General features: G+C 42.9%; 1 long non-coding RNA gene across 1 annotated transcript in view; it reads left to right on the top strand.

Annotated features, from left to right (window-relative positions):
* Window positions 1–9,016, top strand: part of LOC111538600 — a 10,870-nt gene extending 1,854 nt beyond the window's left edge. Inside the window, exons 2-4 of the long non-coding RNA XR_002730392.1 lie at window positions 6,627–6,753; window positions 7,943–8,070; window positions 8,462–9,016. This is a non-coding gene — a long non-coding RNA (uncharacterized LOC111538600). The remainder of the gene's footprint in view (window positions 1–6,626; window positions 6,754–7,942; window positions 8,071–8,461) is intronic.
* The last annotated feature ends 11,345 nt before the right edge of the window (window positions 9,017–20,361 follow it).

Below are 20,361 nucleotides of genomic sequence, written 5' to 3'. Positions count from 1 at the left end.
GCGCGGCCATGATCGCCGCGGCGTGGCGAGGCCGGGCGGGGGGCGGGGGGAGACAATAACCCCCACTTTTCAGGCCGCGGCCCCTCCTGTGCGCATCCACGCGGCCCGCTGGGAAGCCGCGACCCCCTCCCCCTCCGCAGGCCCCGCCGGAGCGCCGGGCCGGGCACGCCTTACGCTCTGGGCCTGCTCCCGCTGTGTGCTTTCATGGTGAAAGTTTTTAGTTCAGGTTTAAATGAAACTTTTCTCTTTTCCTCTCTAACCCGGATATGGGTAAATACACGACTGGCTGAGCCTATCGGGCCCAGCATGGCATGAGAGGGAGCGGGCGAGCTCAAGCAACTATTATCCACTTCGCTCGCATTACTCCCGCGCACTCGCAAAACGCGGACTGGACTCGTCCCCGGGCCGCCGCCGCCCGCCCCAGCGCAGCCTTGCGGGGCCCAGCCGGACTGGGGCTAAGGCTGGGGCCGGGGCCGGAGCCGGAGCCGGGGCGGCTCGGCGGCCGCTGGGAGCGCGGCGGCGTGGGGCGGCCGGAACCTGCACTTTCCCCCTGGGCCGCTGTCTCCTTGCCAACCGAGCGTTCGCGTGTTTGTTTTCACGTCTAAAAGGAACGCTACAAAGGTGGTAAACGAGTCTGACGAGCAGACAAAAGAGGGAGAAGGGCTGGGAAACAAAGTTGTCTATTGGCCTCAGAGGTTACAGGGAGCCGACGGAGAAATAAAATATTTAGGCAATCTGTGCAAAAGCACGGTCTCTCCCAGGAGTTATGTAATTTTCAGAACGTTCGCCTCTGCCTTGATTTCGGGCCATCGGTGTAATTCCCACAACTTCTTCCAACTGCAAAATTAGGAAAGATTTGAAATGAAGGTTAGCCCCGGTCAGAGAGCCCTGTGACCTGTACACAGTAGGTACTCAATAAACGTTTATGACTGACTGCACCCGCCCCAAAGAGCATGTTTACATAACTCTTTTTGAGGGCACCTTAAACACGTATGTAAGCTTGTCAATGAAAACTCCAAGTATTCCCAAAGGAGCATTTTTCTTACATGCACTTGAATGTCCTCTCTCGAGTATGTACACTGGTGTTTTCTGCGCCAACTTTCACATGAAAATTTAACTCTTGGTGCCAGAACAGCGACAGCTATGGGTTAGCTCGTATCTTCATAAATCTATATGACACCTTTCATCATATTTCAGAGCTTGATGTGCACAGTTAACGCTCTTGATATGCATTCATTTCAAAGAGATGTGGAACGAAACTAAAATATTACAGACATTATATTTAATAAATATAACATAATATAAACAGTCAACTCTAGTCCTAAAGTAGAAATGTTCCATACTTTGTTCTCTTAAAAATTTGTGTCTTAACATTTTATGTTTGTAATATTTGCATTGTTATTAATGTTTTCAATGTTTGCGTTGTTATTAGTCACCTAGTAACATTTTGAAAAGCAAGACTTCTTAACCTTAGGCAATGACCCACTTGTACTAGTGTGGACTCAGTTTTCATTGAGAGAAAGCATTTAAAACTTGGCATAAACAATACTTAAGGTTTTGGTATAGTTTTCCAAAATTATTTCATTCTTCAGCTTTCCATAAAAACTATTTTAGTTCATTTCCACTGCAGTGGTTGTTTGTTTGACCAAGTGTAAATATGTTACATGACTAAATGGAAAAGGATTGACGGGAAAACTGGTGACTAATTGGGGTGGGGGGAGAGGGAATCAGGTGCACACTCAAGGGTCATTATAGAGTGTAAAAACAACAAATTGCAATTCTACGCAAACAACTGGAAAACGGGGTATATCGTCGTGTGTTAGAGAGAATAACAGAACCATAAGATGAATTCGTGCCAAATCATTCATCAGTTTTTGCCAAGAGAATACTACATCTTTGTTAGTGTGCCTTTTTGACATTTTTTCCTGGATTTTCTCCCTTTATATATTCAATTATACGCATTACACCACAGAAGTTGAATTTTTAGTTTTTCATATGCAAATATAAATATATGTCTGTTTTGTGTGTATCTATATACATATATTCTAAAATCAATTACATATTTATGCTTTTAGACATTTATAGTCAAACTAAGTATGTACACATAATCATAAAAGTGCATTTTTTCAAATTGATAAAATATATGAAAGTCAGTTCATACAAGTGTAGCCATATGTTGTAGCTTATTTTCACAGCTAATCCTAAAAGGGAAAATGAGTCACCAAGTTCAGCTATGGCCCTTTTCCTTAAAATATTTTTTCATATTGGAAAATCATGAAACTAAAAAAAAATTAGTAGAGAAATCAAAATCTCTTTTAATTCCATTTGCTTCAGCAAGTCAACTAGAAGATTGGAACTAAGAGGCTATAAAATAGAGGTCCCCAGCACAATGAAATCAGTCTGCTATGAAAGGCGACACATGCCAGTTTTTCCTCCCCAATGGCAGATGCCACACCCTAAAGCAGACAGAAGGCACTGCAGCCTGTAGGAGAAGCACAACACAAAGCCGACAGGACTTGGTTTTGTCTTTTAAACCAGGGAGAATGCTAAAATACCTTTCTAAAGTATCTTTGCTGAAGATAAGAAGTGCACTTGAATTTTTCAACTTTTCAAACACACCTCAGGAAAACAAAATAAAAGCCTGTTTAGTTTCATTTAAACATCCAGGGCTTAATAAAGAAAACACCAATTGTCAGGGGTCTGTTACAAAGTGATGAAATAGGTTCCCATTACACAAAAGCACAATTCAACCACAGGTTCGAATTTCCATTGTGTTCCTTGCCTCAACTATCTCATATGGCAATTCCACCTTATTGTTTCTTTTTGATGAAATAAGGTACTAGAAATCACTGTGCTCATTTTTCCTGATGAATTCCTTAATTTTACACCTCGTACCTAAATTTCAAACCACAGTGACAACTTTAATAAGTTACCCTAACCACAAAGAAGCCATGAGGGGAAGGCCCAGAGGCTGCCTGCGGCCACCCTGGGTACCAGCCGACCTCCCACCCACAGGGTGCTCCCCACGCCTTCATGTTTAGCCAGAGGATTACCCATTATTTTGTTAAACATTCCTTTTTGGTTACAAAAGACTTTTTTTTTTTACTGTATGGAAATATTAATATTCAAATACTGCGCCTTTTGAATAAGTTTTAGGGCACTGAATAAAAGGCTCTTCAACTTGGCCACTTAAAGAGGATTGAGCCAGATGGTAGTTTAAGAATTCCACAGTTCTGTTCTTTTTGCCTCATCATAGCCCATCATACTGTTTGCTTTCAGATTAGTCCCCTTTTACCGTTCTACTTATTTATTCGATGACTGAAACTATCACGATTCACTGCCCATCATATCTCTAACTATTCTTTATGTAATTTGGAAGCAATTTAGAATAAAGCCATGTCAAGGTTTTACAAATAAGAACTATTAAAGAGTAAAGCTTTGGATACTTGCTTTCCTTTTAGATTTATGAGAAATGCGATGAATAGAGCTAATGGGATTTCCCTACTGATCTTGGGCAGGGACTTAAGAAATCACCAAACAATTGTCCTTTTCACTTCTCCGATTTAGACGTTAGCAGTGAATAACTGCCGTCACTGCAAGATATGGGATGTAGCATTTGATTTGAAACAACTATGCAAATCAATTAGGTAGGATTTGAAAAAAAAACCTAGGCAAAAAAAAATAGTTTAAATTTGGGAACTATGGCAGACAGTGTCTCTAATAAACTTACTAAGAAAATTATTGTGGGGATAATAAACCTGGATGAAGATAAACTGCATGTAGTCATTCAACAAATTTACCTAGAGTCTACCTTGTGCCATGCCTTGAAAATAAAAGATAATTACCTTGGTCCTGTCCTTCATAGGGGAGATAAACAATTAACAATCACTGAAACCTACTAAGGTCTGCCTTTCAATGTTACATAGGATTTGGCCAGTAAAGAAGCAAGCTCAGACCTTCCCCATCCCACAGCATTTCCTGCAGCGGAGCCTTGCTGGCTGCCATTAAGCAGTCACCTGACCCTAATCCTCCCTCTGACACAGCTCCAACTTGACACCTGGAACCCACCACTGTGGAGTTTAGACTTCCAGAATCTTAAGTTTAACATCAGGCTACTACAGTTTCTCTCCAAAGTGCTTAGAAACATAGTAACACCAGTGAAATACATTTAGAAACACCTTAACTACATTTTAATACATTGTACTTTTTATTTTATCCTGAACTATCCTCTTTTGAGTGGCTTTATTACAACCTCATTTATAAATTTCTTGTAACTTTTAGACAAGTGTGTGTTCAATGGCTTCTTTCCTTTTATTTCCAGTACTGTCCTCAATCATTTTGCCATTAGTGAAAATAACTTACTGTACACCTAAGTTACAGTAAGTTATTGTAAAAACACTGGTTTTTACAGTGTTTTTCAGTATTCTCCTACATCATGTCACGTAGTCATCTATGTGGCTGTTCTTAGTGATAACATGCTGCCTGGCTGGCTAAAGGTCCTGCATAGGTAACTCCTCTCTAGTTCCTCAAAAATAAATATTTGGGTAGTAAGCATATATAATCAGGTATACAAAGAAGTCACTTGGCAGTTGAATCACCTCAGTTTTCTAGAAAAGTTTCAGCAACTTACCTGAGGGCCTTCTGGGTCTCTCACAGATATGATTAATTGCTTTATAGTACAGGTAAACTTTGAGAATAAGACTATGTTTGAAACACAGTAAGTCCCAAATAACAATAATTCGTGCATTAATGGAGTGCATTCCTCGTTTTTAGTTCACCTTGCTTATACCCAATGACTTTGTTTCTAATTCATTATGCGAGTCAGTGAGCACCTTTAAGGGTTTGTGACAGTCATCTAATTGTCTTGGTCAGGGCCAAAGGACTTGGTTATATGCTTTTTATACACAAAATGACATAATTTCATTGAGGAATCTGCTTACTAACCCATTCCCCTAAAAATGCCCAAGTCAAATATAAAGAATTTTTTTCTCTAACTTGAAGTTATATTGCAACATGTAACTCTAAGACTTAAATTTCAGTGAGCTCTTCCTGGCATCTTCTTGGGCCCTCAGGTGACACCTGTGTCAAGCTGTACTCTGTGTAGTATAGGTGACCCTCTTTCTCAAGGACCAGGCGTGCCAAAAGGTTTCCCTGCCAAATCATAACCCACAAGGAGCATCTGGGAAGGGAACTCCTTGCCTCAACGCCGATTATTCATTTGACAAGGAACTGTCTATCACCTACTCTGCCGTAGCCCTGTGCTAGGTGCTGTGGCCACTATAGTGAACAGTAAAAACTAATAATACGGCCGGGCATGGTGGCTCATGCCTGTAATCCCAGCACTTTGGGAGGCCGAGGCAGGTGGATCACGAGGTCAGGAGGTCTAGACTATCCTGACTAACACGGTGAAACCCCGTCTCTACTAAAAATACAAAAAACTAGCCGGGCGTGGTGGCGGGTTCCTGTAGTCCCAGCTACTCGGGAGGCTGAGGCAGGAGAATGGCGTGAACCCGGGAGGCGGAGCTTGTAGTGAGCTGAGATCGCGCCACTGCACTCCAGCCTGGGTGAAAGAGAAAGACTCCGTCCCAAAAAAAAAAAAAAAAAAACCTAATAATACTTGACCACATTGAATGTACCAGATCATTCATCGAATGATCACTAATGTAGAGTTCCAAAGCAATGGTTTCTGAAGGAAAGGCATGGGGTTCTATGAGGGAAATAGCCAAGGAGCCTGATGCAGACTGGGGACTGAGGGACAGCTTCCCTGAGAAAATGTGACTTGGGCTGAACACTAAAGAAAGAGGAGAAAACATTAAATAAAGAAGGGAGCCAGGCACAGTGGCTCAAGCCTGTAATCCCAGCACTTTGGGAGGCCGAGAGGGGCAGATCACGAGGTCAGGAGATCAAGATCATCCTGGCGAACACGGTGAAACCCCGTCTCTACTAAAAAAAAAAATACAAAAAACTAGCCGGGCGAGGTGGCGGGCGCCTGTAGTCCCAGTTACTCGGGAGGCTGAGGCAGGAGAATGGCGTGAACCCGGGAGGGGGAGCTTGCAGTGAGCTGAGATCCGGCCACTGCACTCCAGCCTGGGCGACAGAGTGAGACTCCGTCTCAAAAAAAAAAAAAAGAAGAAGAAGAAGGGAAAGAGTGCCGCAGACAGCAGGAGGCAAGTGGGACTGGAGAGCAGGGTGAGGGCAGGCATGCTGGGAGTGGTTGCTGAGATGGGGACCACCATACTTGTCCCAGGCCCAGTTAAATCAGGGCTTGTGACCCAAAAGCTGGGAAGTCACCAGGGCATTTAAGCAGGGGGCTGACATCAGATCTGGGTTATGGCAAGAAACCACTACTAGGAAGACAGCACGTTGGAGGTGCAGCCAGAGCTGGAATCGGGGGGCAGGTCCCAGGAGTCCAGGCTCAGACCTCTGGGACCAGGGAGGCCTGGCCACTCTCATTTATTGAGGCTCTGAGGATATTATGATATTTAAAAAAAACACAAAAGAGGATCATAAAATGTTTAACGTTTACATTTTTTAATTCCTAATGTACAGACTCAAGAATACAATGCTATACAAATATGCCTTTTGCAGAATAAATCTTGAGATTTATTTATATTTTTAATTCATAGGGCAGTGTGAGCTGATAATAGATCCCAAACTAAAAAGCAAAAAACATGATGAACATCTTTCCATCTAGTTGTCGTATCTCTAGGACTAAATGTATGACGCACCTGGCAACAACACCAACGTCTAAAGGTAGGCCTCTTTGTAAGTGGCTTTCCTAATGATCTGTGATGAGCGCACATAGCCCAAGTGAGAAAAGAGAGATGGTGGAGTTGTATGGGGACCAGAGGGACTATGGGGATAGAGACAAGTGAACTGACCCCACAGAGTCCACTACTTCATAATGTGCAGGTTGCTCACTGCTCAAGGCCAAGAAGATGGGTGGGGTCTCTGATTCAGCTGGGGCCTTGCATGCCACTCTTTGAGTCCTGGCACAGAGCTGAGTCCACTGGAGAATGGGGTGTCTTTTCCTAACTTGCACAGAGCTCCATGTATGCTCGTAGTGGCCCCCATGAAAGAGACAATGAGGAGGTAACACTGAAGAATGAGGTCGTAGATTAGATAAGAAGGTGAAAGGATGGCAGGGCCAAGGCCTTCTCTTTCTTCTTTTTCCTCTCCACCCCTTCCTGCCCAAACCAATTTATGAAGCAACTGGAAATTCCAGCTTTTATCCCTGCTGTCCAGACCATTCCACCCTACCCATCAGTCCTACCCAGCTTGCTCTCCCACCCCTCCTCTGATAAGCCAACCCTGCTCACAAAAGAAACTGAGATCTAAAGAAAGCTTCAGGCTGGGCACGGTGGCTCATGCCTGTAATCCCAACACTTTGGGAGGCCAAGGCAGGCGGATGGCTTGAGCCCAGAAGTTCCAGAGTAGCCTGGCCAACATTGTGAAATCTCATCTCTATAAAGAATAAAAAATAAAAATTAGCTAGGTATAGTCACATGTGCCTGTAGTCTTAGCTACTTGGGAGGCCGAGGTGGGAGAATCACCTGAGCCTGGGAAGTCGAGGCTGCAGTGAGCTGTGATCAGACCATTGGACTCCAGCCTGGGCATCAGAGTGAGAACTTGTCTCAAAAAAGAAAAAGCAAGCTTCAAGGTTTAAGAGGCAGAAGACAACTCCTCAGCTCCACACAGTGGGAACATTCTGTAGCCTGAGCATCTTGTCTCTTATCTAGGAATCTGTGAGATTGAGATGATCCATGGAAAACCTTTCAGAATAAACAGACCAAATTCAAGACATCTAGCCATGAATTAAAACCAACTCCTTCTCAGGGCCACTTGCTTGCACAGCACCAGGGGCATCTTGCTTGTTGTCACTGAGATAGAGAATGTCTTGTCCAATGTGACTGGCATGTCCCTGTTTTTTCCCATTTGCCAGAGACCTGAGCTGTCATTCACAGGTGCTGAGAGGGAGCAGGAGAAGCAATCAGAAGCTGAAATGCCCAGGCCTGGGCAGTGTCCTTGTTTTGCATCGTGACTTGGCTGCTTCCTGCCACCTTCACACAGGTGCGAAACCTTAGGGCAAACCACCTTGAATATCTGCAAAAGGTAAAGGAGAAGCTGACCCGAGTGGGGATGGGGATGCCTCCAGCCTGCGGCACACCCCTCCATTGTTCTCATTCACTTACCTATTTAGGGATAGTGCAAAAACCTAGAAAAGAGAAAACCTCAGACACAAAGAGTTGTGTTTAATCAATGAACCCGACCACCTCTAGGCTGCATTGAGCTTGATAACTGTTACTACATACCATTTAGTATGTTTATCCTTTGTCTGGCACTTTGCATACATATGGCAGAGAAGCAAGTTGCCTAACCCAATATCTGTTCTTCCCACCTTTAGTTACAGAAGTCCCAATTTTTAGCTGACCACCTGTTTTAAAAAATCTACATTTTGCAGATTCCCTTGGAAGTCAGTACATCCACACACCCAAGCGGAGCTTCATGGCAGCTCGGCTACTGGCTACCTCCTGACTTCGTGTATAAGAAAGAAGAATAAACTTCTGTCTTGTTTAAGCTACTGCTATTTTTTGCTTTGTTTTGGTTTTTTCCCCCCTTTTCTCTCTTTTTTTAGTAGAAGATCACATCTAAACCCAACTGATATAATGCATTATGGTTTCTCACATAATCCTCACAACAACCCTTTGAAGAGTTTGTAAACGTCCCAAACCTTGGTTTCCTCCTGTATAACACACAGATGGCAGTAGTACTTACTTCCCTGGCCTTCTGAGGATGCAGTGAAATAATGCCTTCAAAGTTCTGAGCACAGCACCTGGCATGCCGGAAGTGTTTGATAACTGTACTTTATTAAGGTACTTTTCATCTCTCTAGCTGGATGATCAATTTCTCAAGGAAAAAGTCCCTGTCTTCAGTTTCTCTTATATTGTCTACCACACTCAGAACATTCCTGAACCCACAGTGGGCTCCCAATTGTTAACATAATTTTATGGCTGAATCCAAACGTGCAAATAAAAGTATTATATGCATTTGCAAATTAACTGTTTCTTTCTTTTTTTTTATTATTATACTTTAAGTTCTAGGGTACATGTGCATAACATGCAGGTTTGTTACATATGTATACATGTGCCATGTTGGTGTGCTGCACCAACTGTTTCTTTCAATGCACAGAACTGATGTAGCTAAAGCAGCAATGACTCTTTATGCTAGTCATTTAAAATAAAGACAGGCTGGACACAGTGGCTCATGCCTGTAATCCCAGCACTTTGGGAAGCTGAGGCAGGTGGGTTGCTTGAGCCCAGGAGCTTGAGACCAGCCTGGACAACATGGCGAAACCCCATCTCTACCGAAAGATACAAAAATCAGCTAAGCATGGTGGTACGTGCCTGTAGTCCCAGCTACTCAAGAGGTTGAGGTGGGCGGATCACTTGAGTCCGGGAGGTTGGAGGCTGCAGTGAGCAGTGATCACACCACTGCACACAAGCCTTGGCAACAGAGTGAGACCCTGTCTCAATAAAATAAATAAATACAGGATTCCTAACTTTAAAAAAATTAGTTAAAAGGCAGAGAAGGCCAGGCATGTTGGCTTACACCTGTAATTCTAGCACTTTGGGAGGCCCAGGCAGGAGGACTGATTGAGCTCAGGAGTTCAAGACCCGCCTGGTCAACATACTAAGACCCTATTGCTGCAAAAAATAGAAAAAGCTGGGCATAGTGGCATGCACCTGTAGTCCCGGCTACTTGGGTGGCTGAGGTGGAAGGATCACTTAAGCCCAGGAGGTCTGAAGTTCACTGGAACCATGTTTGTTCACTGCACTCCAGCCTGGGTGACAGGGCAAGACCCTGTCCCCCTGCGCCCCCCTCAAAAGAATAGAAAAAAAAAAAAAAAAGACAGAGAGCATTTTTCTTAAAAGATGGTTTCTGCCTATTAAGGTAACATATGTTTCCAGCTGTGTTCAGAGGGCTACTACTCTAAGAAAGGAACTCTGTCTGACTTACCACCTTCCTCCAGGTAGACTTCCTCATTCTTGTTAGCTAAAGGACTATTGTGTAGACATGAGGTTCCTAACTGTAGAGAGCATTGCAGAGTTGCTACATACATGTTTTAACGTTCGGGCACACCACAGTAAGGCTTGGTCTGTACTAGTCTAGCATGGCAGTTGTCTACAAACAACATGATTATTAGTGCTGATTCTACAAGATTGGTTTCCTGTTGACCCCAACAGAAACAATGCAAAATATTTACCCTTTTCTAAAGCATAGTAAAACTCCTGTGGTTTTTGAAACCAGACCAAGAACACATGTAGAAAACCCCATGGATTATTTTAAGTGAACTTATTTTTTTAAATCTCATTAACTTTTCACCATATGCTGTTTATTTTTATATCTTGCATAGGCTGAAAAGTGAAAATAGACCAGGCCACTGTGTTTCATTTCAAGCAAATCATTATGAGGATGACACACACAGACTCTGGGGAGTTCAGAGAAAAACAAAGATGATTAAGGGGCCTTTTAAAAATGACTTCCGAGAAAAGGTACTTAAAGTTCTATATGTTCCTTAAGAAAACAACCCAGGAGGCAAACAGGAAAACTGCTCCTCACCACGTGGATACAGTATTCCTGCAGGGGGGGCTTCATGATCTGTGGAAAGAAGGTAGATTCGCATCCCAGCTCCATGTTTACCAGCCATGCAAGTTTGGGCAATGTACTGACCGTCCTGTGTACCAGGATGTACGTGAGACACTAAATATCCACTTCGTACAATTTCTGGGGGTAAGAATTAAATGAGAAAGTGTGTGTAAGCACTTAACATATTGTCTGGAATTAAACAGGTAAGGAGGTTTGAGTGTGTGTGTGTGTGTGTGTGTGTGTATGTAATTTCTAAGTAGAATAGATGTGTGTTGTATGCTTTCAGGAAAACCAGGTATACTCCACTCAACCCCAAGCATTTCTCCTGCTATGTAATTAAACTTCCTCCATTAAAGATTTATGGATTTATTCTTTTCCACAAAGGCTTTGAGTCTTGTCAAAGACTTTTGAGTCTTGTCAAAGACTACAAATTTGCTTCTAACGAGTAATACCTTAAATTTGTATCAGTTATTTACACCTTCTTATGAACATATTTTGGATCTGTTTCTGAAAGCCTGCTTTGATGAAGAAGGAAGGAGACAAGAAAGTGGATGTGGGTGCCAGAGAGAAGGTGAGCTGAAGCAGGAGGGGAGACCTCAGTGAATGGGAGGCTGAATGGTGGGGACAAAGTCTATTTTCTGCACAATATCGCCTCAGACCCAGCCCTAGATATTAATGAGCTGAAGGTATGAAAAGGAGAACATACCTAAATATTGGAAAAGTTTTTCTTTCCATCTGAACAGTTCAGTCTCATGGGTCCTCAACCCATTCCCTCAAGACTGAGATCCCAGGGTTTGCCACCGCTGACCATGTCATGATAGACTCTTGGTAGGTGGAGATGGGTACTGAGAAGGAGGGTCATGCAGTAGGGGGACTCTTTTCCAGGCAAGCCCTAGTTAATTCCATGATTCTGTGGCTACATAGATGATGTGGCTACATAGATGATTCTGTGGCTACATAGGACAGGGGATGATGTAGAACATTTTTACTTTACAGGTGATGACGAAGCACTATAGATCCTCTACCACTACAAAAGGAGGCTGATACCAAGGCAGGAGGGAAGAGGGAAGTAAAGGAAGCTGCTGGCCCTAGGCCTCTGGAACCTGCACCCTCCCATGTGGGGCCATGTGGGTCCCTTTGGCTGTAATGACAAGGATTGGTGCATGCACAGAGATGAGAGTCCACGTCGCCCACAGTGCTGTGGAGAAGAGGACAAAGAAGGAAGAAACTGGAAAGGAACGGAAGTGGAAGTGGGCAAGAAGAGGGAGGGATGAGAGAGGTAGAATGACAGAGAGAGAGGAAGAGACAGCCAGACATGGTTACTAAAGACATCACTGGGTCTAGGAAAAAAACAATGTTGCAAACTATAATTTATCATTTGATACATGTATCATTAACCGGGCTAGATCCTCTTACTAATGTGAGATAATTCATGGAAGTCATAGCAATTTTAGGCTTGAGGTTAAAACTGTAGAAGATGGATGGTTGCGATGGCTCATACTTGTAACCCCAATACTTTGGGAGTCCTAAGTGGGAGGGTGACTTGAGGCCAGGAGCTCAAGACCAGCCTGGGCAACAAAATTGAGACCCCGTCTCTACAAAAAAAATAAAAATTAAAATTAGCTAGGCATGGTGGTGCACTCCTGCAGTCCCAGCTATTTGAGAGGCTGAGCTGGGAGGATTGCTTGAGCCTGGGAGATTGAGGTTGCAGTGAGCCATGATCATGCCACTATGCTCCAGCCTGGGCAACAGAGCAAGAGACCCTGTCTTAGAAACAAACAAACATAAAACTGTAGAAGATGAGTAAGACCCTGTTAGCCTTTCCAATTAGTTTTCTTTGTTGCTGATTTTCCGGAGAGAAATTCCTTAAACAATTGGCCCCACTGACTCCATTTTATTCCATAACCCCTGCCACATTCTAATTTCTAGCCTCATCTGGTCCCTGGAAAATTTCCATCTCTGGTTTCTCATGACCTGCTTCTAGAAAAACCCTCTTGTCTTTTCTTGGCTTTCCCCTGCTTCCATCTTTTGGAAATATGTATTGATATCTGGAGCGTGGTGTTTTGTGACTAATCCTACTCCTGCTACAGCTGAGATAGGAGGTCTGTTTACATGATATAAGCCCTTCTAAGTGCCAGATATGTGCGAGAGGACTCAGGGGGGAGGGTGGCATGGAAGTCTCAAGGACAGATGGCGGTCCGCTACCTGAAAAAGGCACCTACTGACAGACTTCAATTTCCTTAGCTATGAAAAGTGGCAAATGGACCAGTTAGTGGCCACCGATGACTCTGTGAGTCTCAAAATTATTTTTCCCCTTCCCTGATTTCCCTGAGACCATTCTAGCTTCTTCCACACTTTCTGTTTCCTTCACCAACTTCTTGTCCTCCTAGCCACAGCCTTCCAACCCTGAGGCAGCCCCTATCTGCTCCTTTTCTTTCGGGACCCACTGCCCCATGGCCCTCCAGTCCACTATGGTGCCCCTCAGGACCACCCTGACCTCTCCACCCTCACCCACTGTTGCTGGTTCCTCTCTGTGCCTTGGTTTGTATCATTCCCCCAAATGTCCAGCCACTGCTCCCAAGTCAGGCTCACTACTAGCCCTCTCTGAGAAGTGGTCCTTGACGAATTCCACTGCTAATCCCTGCCCCACCGGGCTCACTCACGCCTCTCCGCCTTTACGTTTGCTACCTCCTATGTTCTTTCCCATTGCTTGGTAAGAAGTTGCCATCTTTCCAAACTCAGCCCAAATGTCACCGGCCTTTGTGAAGCCCTCCTTGATCACAGTTCCCACATGCCCTCAGAGCTATGAAACCAGCTTGTGGGCATCACGATCTTAGCCTTCATTGTATTATGGTGTAAATATCTGTGAGTGTTCATGTCCCGACCCCAAAAAGGGTGCTCCAGAAGGGCACCCCCACATTTTTGCATATCCAGGGCCTAACCTAGGACCTGGTCCCCCCTTGAATGAATGACCTCTGAAACCAGTTAGAGCAATACTGGGGCAATGCCTGCTCCTCCAAGCAGGGGACCAGTGTGACTGATACAGCTGAGCTTTCCCTACACTTCCTGAGCAGGCACAAGGTCCCTATGCATGAGGATATGTCCTTAGCAATCAATCCATTATTCTTTTCTTTTTTGCTTTCTTTCTTTTTTTTTAAATATTTATTTATTTATTTATCTATCTATCTATCTATTTTTTTGAGACGGAGTCTCTCTATGCCACCCAGGCTGGAGTGCATTGGCACCATCTTGGCTCACTGCAACCTCCACCTCTCAGATTCAAGTGATTCTCCTGCCTCAGCCTCCTGAGTAGCTGGGATTACAGGCATGTGCCACCACATCTGGCTGATTTTCATATTTTTAGTAGAACCAGGGTTTCAGCATGTTGGCCAGGCTGGTCTTAAACTCCTGACCTCAAGTGATCCTCCCGCCTCGGCCTCCCAAAGAGCTGGGATTACAGGTGTGAGCCACCAAGCCCGACTGATCAATCCATTATTCTAGGGAAATTGAACAGAATCCTCACGTCACAACGTGGGCAATGGCTTCAGAAAATCACTTGCTGGAGCCATATTTTTTCAAGACCCATGCCAGTCACTCTGCTCGTCTGAACATACTGCAGGGTGGTCTGTGCAGGAGGGAGAACGTGAGGCGACCACCCTCCTGTGCCAGTACTCCGGTCTCGTAGTTAGGAAACCCCAAGCCCACAGGGCCTCCTCAGGAGCCTTACTTCTGAAATGCGGAATTTTGCCTTGGGACATTATAGAAGAAAAGTTCTCTGCTGCTTCACGTAGCAAGAGTCAAAGACCTAGAAACAACCATCGTGGATTCCTTTAATGATTTCCAGCTATCAACATGGGGAAAATTTCTAGACAACATGGGGGAAATAAAAGTTTTGCAATGGGGAGCACACATATAATTTTTAAGCGGCATGCAAAAAGGCTGTGTGGCCACCTTACAGACTTGGGATTTTTTTTTTATTTTTTATTTTATTTTATTTTTTTGGGGACGCAGTCGAGCTCTGTCACCCAGGCTGGAGTGCAGTGGCTCAATCTCAGCTCACTGCAACCTCCACCTTCTGGGTCCAAAAGATTCTGCTGCCTTAGCCTCTCGAGTAGTAGGGACTACAGGCACACACCACCGCACCCAGCTAATTTTTGCATTTTTGGTAAAGACGGGGTCTCACCATGTTGGCCAGGCTGGTCTTGAACTCCTGGTCTCAGGTGATCCGCCCACCTCAGCCTCCCAAAGTGCTGGGATTACAGGCATGAGCCACCGTGCCCGGTCTTGGGATTTTTTTTAAAGAAAAATAACTGAAACTCCTGTTGAACATGCTTTTTCACTATACTGCCAAAGAGCTCAGACTATTAAAATTATTAGATATAGGTATTTCCTTGCACTACAGAAAACTAAAGTTATTAGCATGATGGGTCTAAAAATAGGTGATTTGTAGCTGAGTTGTGAAGTATTTTCTAGATACTTTAGTTTAATTTCTAATTTTGTTAACTCAAGTGTAAGAGGCTATATGTGATATGCATTTTGCATTGCATTATTCGGTCAGGATATGATTTAATTTCTTTTATAATAAGTAAATAAATAAAACTAAAAACATTTTATTTATCATCTCCAGCAAGTTCCCCTACCCTGGCTCCAGGACCAATAGTCAGCTAACTGGGCTTCAGTAGGGTGACATGCAGTGAATTTTCAAAGCTATGTTTAGATGCTTTGAGAGTGGACACCCATTCTCCTTTGCCACTGCTCCTCCCGTTCTGTCCTGTACCTGCAGCCAAGGCCCAGTCTTCACTTTGTCCAACAGTTTTGCTAACCACATCCTTGTCTTGTTTCTTAGCATTGAGCCCCAGCCACTGAATCCTGCCTACTCTCTTCTCCTGAGCCTGGGGCTCTTCTTTGCTTTTGCCACAATGTCTTATTTTATCCTTCCACCTCTGTTGGGACTGGGATCTGGTACTTCAACCCTTGGTTCATTGTTATCATCTTGTTACCTGCTGAAAACTGTATATGATGCTGCCAGCCTGCCTGGATTGCCAAATATCAGCTCCCTGCTTATTGAACCACCCTGACGCCTACTGCTTGCATGGACAGTTCACATTAGTCAAGTGCTTGCGGTGTGACAGGGCACAGTGCCATGGGCTCTGCATTCGTGACCTCATATGATCTTCATAAGGATCCTATGAGGTAGATAATATCTCTGTTTTACAGAGAAGGATACTGGAAAATGTGAAGTAAAAGAATTTGTATCTGGTTGCTGGGCACAGTGGCTCATGCCTGTAATCCCAGCACTTTGGGAGGCCAAGGCAGGCAGATCACCTGAGATTAGGAGTTCGAGACCAGCCTGCCCAATGTAGGGAAACTCTGCCTCTATTTTAAAAATACAAAAAATTAGCTGGGTCTGGTGGCAGGTGCCTGTAATCCCAGCTACTCAGGAGGCTGAGGCAGGAAAATCGCTTGAACCCAGGAGGCAGAAGTTGTGGTGAGCCAAGATCGGGCCACTGGACTCCAGCCTGGGCTACAAGAGGGAAACTCCATCCCCTCCCCCAGCCAAAAAAAAAAGAATTTGTATCAGGTTATACAACCAGTAAAGGGAGAATGTGGGATTGGAGGAGTCTCAAGCTGGTTCCCATTCCAGGGAAGCCCTGTGCAGCGGCTACAGTCTACAGGTCCCTGGTGAAACCTGCACTGAGGCACCTCTCACCATGTCCTGGGCTGAATTTGGTGCTGTCGCTTTGGCCCCACATAGATGGGTCCAATTCCAGGGTCAGACAGTAGCAGGCTGTTCTGTCATAGTTGACTCTTTCATTTTTGACCACACCATAGCATATGAGCCATGCCCATACTTCTCTTATCTAGGACTACCTACCAATAATTAATAATGGGAAATGCTAGGTATGAAGAACACATATAAAAATGTATTTATATTTGGTAAAACTTTATTAGATTTTATTCTTCCCTCCCTTCCTTCCTCACTTCCTCCCTCCCTTCCTTCCTTTCTTCCTTCCTTCCTTCGTTCTGCCTTCCCTCCCTTCCTTCCGCCTTCACTTTCCTTCCTTTCCCTTTTGCTTCCCTTCCCTTCCTTCCCCCTTTCTTTCCCTTCCTTCCCCCTTCGCTTCCCTTCCCTTCCCTTCCTTCCCCCTTTGCTTCCCTTCCCTTCCCTTCCTTCCCCCTTTGCTTCCCTTCCCTTGCCTCCTTCCTTTCTTCTTTCTTTTCTTCCTTCCTCTTTTCTTCTTTCCTTCTGTATAAGAAAAACTTTTAAAATATCTTCTAAGATCTTAGGGAAGTTATATCATCTAGAAAAGAGATGTTCATATTCCACTGAAAGTCCATTGTGAGAAACTATCTCACACGTTTTGCTATACTGGCAGTCTTGTGTTCTGTATAGAATTTGTTTTAATACAATTTATTGCAAAAACTTTCTGAAGGAAGCAGGAACCATGAGAAAAATTTTCAAATAATATACTGAGCAAAGTTCAGTGTGATAGTTCTGCAGAATATTTTCTACTTTCCTCTCACGTTAGAATTAAGTATTTTAAAAAATCCCTGACTTAAAGAAAATCAGTACATACAAATTGGCAGATCACTTAGAGAAAAACTTTTTTTGAGCCTCAATAATTTAGAAGTCATGATCATTTGAATAAGGACAAGGTAAAGTAAATGTATTAAAGAGTAGAATTAGAGATCACTTGGCACAGACATCCTCATACCCCAATACCTCTTGCACATACACATGCACATCCTCACACCCGAGACACATCACACACCACTATTTAAGGTGAGAATCCTCAGCTGCTAAATTAACAAAAAAGTTGCACAAGAAAAAACAAATTGGGCCAAGGCCCACGACAACTCTGGGACCCTTGAGAACCAAATATAAATCCACACTACAGGGGTCAAATCCATAAATACAAAAATCAGCCAGGCATAGTGGCACACGCCTGTAGTCCCAGCTACTTTGGAGGCTGAGGCTGAGGATCGCTTGAGCCTGGGAGGTGGAAGTTGCAGTAAGCCGAGGTCATGCCACTGTACTCCAGCCTGGGCAACAGAGCAAGACTCTGTCTCAGAAAAACAAAAACAAAAACAAAAACAAACACCAAAAAACAAAAACAAACAAACTGAAAATACAAAAGAGAGGTTAGGAAGCCTGGAGGACGGAATGAGAAGTACAAAATAACTATACTTCTATTGGCATTCCAGAAAGACAATTGTAGTGACATTCAAAGAAGCAATGGGGGAAGAGTAACACTGTTACAATTCCTGTGTTGTATAGTTGCTCTAGATAGAAAACTGATAATTATGCACAAGGAACTTATTAGAATTAGCCGGATAGATGCAAAATCGACATATATTTTCCTGGAAATGAGTATTTTTTCTTCTGAATTTTTATTTTATTGGCATAAAGTTGATGAAAACCATTCTCTTAACCTTTTAATTTCTGCTGCTTCTGAACTTATGACACTTTCGTCAGTTTAACAATATTTATTTTTGCCTTTTCTCCTCTTGTTCTGAGTAGTCTTACCAGATATCTACTTTGTTAGACTTTTCAAAGAGCAGTATTTTGGATTCCCTGAGCATTTCTATTATTTATGTGTTTCCTATTTAATTGACTTCTGTTTAATTGATCTATTATTTATATGGTGGTTATTCATTTGGTTTCTGCTCTTATCTCTATAGCGTTCTTCATCCTACTTTTTTGTCTGTTGTTCTTTAACATTCAAGTTTGAAAACATAGCTACTTAATTTTCAGCCTTTAAGCATTAAGTCTATAAATTTCTCAAAAAGTACCATTTTTCTACATCCCATAATGTCGCTGTGGGTATAAGTGAGATGGGAGATAAGAACATACTTATAAAAACAAACAAGGGTAGAATACATAAGAGTATTTAGGACTTAACACTGATACATCACATCACACACAAAAACCAACTCTAGGTGGATTAATGAGCTATATGTGAAATACAACCCTACAGAAATTTTAGAAGTTAGTCTGGGAGAATACTTGTATGACCTTAGGGATGTAAACATTTTCTTAGACAGGAAACAAAAATTGAAATCCACAAAGGAAAAATTGACAAATGGGCCTACATTTAAAATAAAAACATTTACTTATCAAAAGACACTATAATGAGAATGAAATGACTAGGATGAGATATTTGCTAAATGTGTAATTGTCAAGGGATTAGTCTCCTGAACATGTAAGGAATTCTTACAAATCAATTAAAAAAGACATCTATTTTCACCAGAGTCAAAAGAATTCCACAAGTGTTTTATAGGTATATAAAATGTCACTCAATCTCATTAGCAATCAGGAAAATACAAATTAATTCTGCTATGAAGTACTGTTATACATCCATGAAGGTTGCAAAAATGGAAACCTGACACTACTGTGCATTGAATGGGATGCGAAGCAAGACAATTTCTCATATATTGTTGATGGAAGTGTAAATTAATTCAATCACTCTGGAGACCAATTTGCTTTGTGAAAATGCACATACGTACTCTATGACCTAGCAATTCTACTCCTAGGTGTAAACTCTAGAGAAACTGTCCTGTTGCAGGAGGCATTTATGAAAATGCTTAAAGCAGCACTATTCTTTTATTTTTATTTTTATGTTTATTTTTTGGAGAGAGTCTCAGTCTGTCGCCCAGGCTGGAGTGCAGTGGCATGATCTCTGCTCACTGGATTCGAGTGATTCTCCTGCATTAGGAGGAGAATCCTAGTCTCCCGAGTAGCTGGGCTTACAGGTGCATGCCACCACTCCCGGCAAATTTTTGTATTTTTAGTAGAGATGGGGTTTCACCATGTTGGCCAGACTGGTCTCAAACTCCTGACCTCAAGTGACCTGCCTGCCTTTGCCTCCCAAAGTGCTGGGATTACAGGCATGAGCCACCGCGCCCAGCCCAAGCAGCACTATTCTTACTAATAAAAAACTAGAAGCAAATCTATGTCCATTGACAGCAGATGAATAAAATATGGGTGACAGAATACTATATAGCAACAAGTATGGATAAATTACACCTATGCCCAACAATGCAAGAGAATCTGAAGAACATAATTTTGAGTGGAGAAAACAAAGGAAAACACAGCTTTAATCCAATGATATACAGTTTAAAACATGCATAACTAAATTTTCTTTGTGAAACTACAAAGAAATGATAACTATCGAATTTAGTATTTGATGGTCTCCAGAATGGAAACCAGCGGGGCTAGGGAGGCAGACAAGGAATTCAAAAGCAATGGTGTGACTCTGGCACTCTTTTCCTACACTCGAGGATGAGGACATAGGGGTTGTACTATTATTCTCTTTTTGTTTTTTCCATTATACTTTATACCTTGCATATTTTAAAATACTGTTTTGTATCTTCTCAGTATTTAATAAAAACAATTTTAAAAATAAAATGCTAAAGAGTGACACTTTTCCAAAATTCAAAAAGGACATAAATCCTCAGATTGTAGAAGTGCCCCTAGGCCCTTGCAGGTTAAATAAAAACAAATTCAAACCTAGACATATGAGAGTGAAACTGCAGAGCACCAAAGACAGAGAAAAGACAGGGGGTAAAGATAGGCTATCTTCAAAGGAAAACGTTCAATTCTGCACAACAGTCACTCACCCCAGAAGTGACATAACAATTCTAGGTGCTGAAAGGAGGGGAAACCCCTAGATAGAATTCTCTCTCTTTTTTTTTTTTCTTGTTTTGTCCTGA

The sequence above is a fragment of the Piliocolobus tephrosceles genome, chromosome 5 (assembly GCF_002776525.5).
Source record: "Piliocolobus tephrosceles isolate RC106 chromosome 5, ASM277652v3, whole genome shotgun sequence".
NCBI classification, from domain to species: domain Eukaryota; kingdom Metazoa; phylum Chordata; class Mammalia; order Primates; family Cercopithecidae; genus Piliocolobus; species Piliocolobus tephrosceles.
The sequence above is the reverse complement of the archived record's forward strand: the minus strand, read 5'-3'. Positions and strand labels throughout refer to the sequence as shown.